The following is a 3,426-nucleotide window of genomic DNA, read 5'->3' on the forward strand; positions in this document are numbered from 1 at the left end:
CAAGCACCTCTCAGAGTTGGACTCGAACCCAGGACCTTCCGATCCGAAAGTGAGTGTCTTACAACTAGACCACTTTGCCGAACGTTTTTGTACAATAGGTCATATAAATGATATTCTCCCACCCCTCTCCCTAAATAGTAATGCGTAATGATATCAAGTTTACAATTATCTTTTCCGACGTCAGATTATCAAACATTAAATTTCACTAAAATTAGATTTTTTTACAAAAAAAATATCGTTTAAATATGTTTTAATGTCTTTTATTCAACGATGACGAAATAGGAATGGATTGAGGGGTAGAATAAAAGATTTCTTACACTCTTGGGTTTTTGAATTCGACCTTTGTTCCCAACCCACACTCGCAAGCTCGTGTATTTGTTGGGAACACGTTCGGAGTTCCAAAAAAGCAAGAATGTAAGAATCGTGTAGTATTCGTCCAGCGATTGATTTGTGTGTGTTTGTCTGGGGTTGCAGGCTCGTGGGAAAACCCCTTTAGATTCCGCAATCTCACAATTTCTCATTGAATACGAGATGAATACATGTTCTATTCATGGGAATATCGCCGAGATTGTTTGATTCAGTCTGCTCCAGACACTTAATGTGTTTGTAATATGCTCACTTTAGTTATTGATGCTATGTCTTTAGCCAAAACAACTCACAACACCCGCCCGCCGGATAAAATGTACCAACACGCAATCATGTCTTGTTTGGTTTTCTGGTGTCAAGCAAAAGTGATGGCATCTTATTTTCGAGTCTAAATATATGCCGGTCGTCAATAAAGATCATCCATCCTCCCTCTCTCACGTCCCGTAATCCAAAGAATCTGCCTTTACATCCTTTTACTGAAATAGCTATGCCACCTTTATGCTCACTTGCATCTTGATGTTATGCTATTAGCCAAAAGCTCACAACATCCGCTCGCCGGATAAGACGTACCAACAGTCAAACATCGGCATCATCATCATCATCATCATCATCATCATCATCATCATCATCATCATCATCATCATCATCATCATCGTCGTCATCATCATCATCATTGCCGTTTTCACCCTGGGTCAGGGTATAGGCCACAGCCAAAGATCCTTCTCTATCCTGAGCTAACGTTTTTTTAATCTCATTCCAGGTCTGACCACTTCTCTGTATATCACCTTCTTCAATTCGACGCTGCTTGTTTGGCGAAGACGTCATCGGGTCAACAGAGTCCTTTCGGTTTTGCCTGTTGTCCTTCATAAATTGTTTGATTTTCTGGTTTTGGAGTGATGGCATCTTATTTTCGAGTCTAAATATATGCTGGTGGTCAATAAAGATCATTCATCCTCGCCCTTTTACGTCCCGTAATCCTAAGAGTCTACCAACACACCCTGCTACTGAAATAGTTATGCCGTCTTATATAACCTATTCATTATTGGTACTCCGAATGACGGGTTACATTCAAACTTCCAATGATTCAGGAACCAAAAGAGTGGATGGTTTGATGTCACGACTTTTCTTCCTTATTAAAATGATAAAAAGATTCGAACTTAAGGCCTTTTACAATATAAGACTTTTTGTTTGTTTTGTTTTTTCTCCACCGTAATGTATTAATGCTATGCCTTGAAGACCGAATTAAACGTTGCTGTCGGGTTAGGACTCGTTTGAGCACATAGTGGATATATCGCTATTTAACTCTCTCCTTACCGGCCATTTTCCGGATTTTCCCCAAAACTTCACACATAATCTATACAAAAATTATAGGTTTATTTCGCTCAAACACAAAATCTGTTATTGCTATAGATACCTACATATATTATTTTCTGCTAAACGAGCTATTCAACACAGTGTTACTATACTTTAACTACAGCAAACATTTTTGTTCAAATACAAAAGAAAGTAATGTTGGTTGCATCGTAACGAATGGGACGAATTTCCTATGGGTTGTAAGGAAGGAGGTTAAAGCTCAAGAATTTGGGTGTTTTTTTTTTGTTTTTGTTTTTTTTTTTTTTTTGTTTTTTTTTTTAACTCTGTGCCGCACAGAGCAAACTCGAACCCAGAACCTTCCGATCGGTATGCAAGTGCCAGACCACTAGACCACACAAACGCACACATTTCTAACGTCATTAAAGCAACCATTGACATCTAATAATAGCATCCACGCCCTTGATGTATGTATTGAAAAATCCGTGAGATTCCCACGACATAGGCGTTACGACTAAACTAGTCAGTTTTTTTGACCGCGATTCAATCAACCTTGGATTTATCACCCTGATGTTCGCGCATGACTGACCATAAGCCCCATAACGAACGGTCATTCTCATCTTTCTCCCCCCACCCCCCCCCCCCCCCCCCCCCCCCCTTCACGACGGACGAACACCAAACATTATCTCCTGTTTGTATTATTTATGTTTTATTTGCTTACAAGGGTCGGTGGCAGTTTCGACGGTTCAGTGGATGGGGCGCTTAAACTTCGATTCCGAGTGTGGACAAGAGATCTTTCCTTTTTTTTCTGTGTGGCTATGTCGTGGTCTCGTGGTATGACACTCGCTTTCGGATCGGACGGTCCCGGGTTCGAGCCTTGCTCGATCGGCGCATAGTTGAGTCTTTGGCAAGGCTATTCTTTTTACTCACATTCTCTAATCTTAGTCAGGTGTAAAATGAGTACCTGGCCGTTAACAGCGTTGTGTCGGTCGGAAGAAAGTGTAATATCGCCTAACAGGCGCCAAGACATGACATCTTGTTCGTTCTATATTTAGATGTTGCTGTTCGTCAGGGACCCTTTCTAAAGCGCTTTGAGCACGTTTATTGGATATTGATCTATATAAAAGCCCAAAGTTTTTTGGTATGGTCTTTACTTCGTACCAGAACGGTAACGAGTTCGATCACTAGCCGCGCTGTATGGATTTGAGCTAGCCATCTCGCCCTAGATCAATTTGCGGCTCTGGACTGCGGCTGACGCCTGAATTATTCCAGTCTTCCCTTGGAATAGACGATAGATAGAGACACATTCCTCAATGGAGATGAATGAGGAGAATATTATTTTTTATTTAAAAAAAAAATTATTTTATCCTAAAAGACCAGTGTGAGTTTTGTCCTTTAAAATTCCCACTAAATCTGATGGAGGCGCTTCACAAGGGGTTGCAATTTAACAACTCTTAATATGTATGACGAGACATGACGCCTGTTAAGAGATATTACGTTATCAATGTTAACGACCGCAGGTAATCATTTTACCCCTAATTGCAGTGAAAAGAATGTGATTAAAGAGACAGTTTATTGAACATTTTGTAGAGCAAAATCCACTAAACGTGTTCAAAGAGCTTTACATGGTGTCCCAAGTCAACAGCAACACTTAACATATAGGACGAAATATTTTGCCTGTTAGGCGAAACTACATATTTTTTCCCGACAGACCACGCTGTTAAGGGCTAGGTACTCATCTTACACCTG

This window comes from Berghia stephanieae, chromosome 6 (genome assembly GCF_034508935.2).
Source record: "Berghia stephanieae isolate SIO BIC M18660-M18661 chromosome 6, UCSD_Bste_1.3, whole genome shotgun sequence".
NCBI classification, from domain to species: domain Eukaryota; kingdom Metazoa; phylum Mollusca; class Gastropoda; order Nudibranchia; family Aeolidiidae; genus Berghia; species Berghia stephanieae.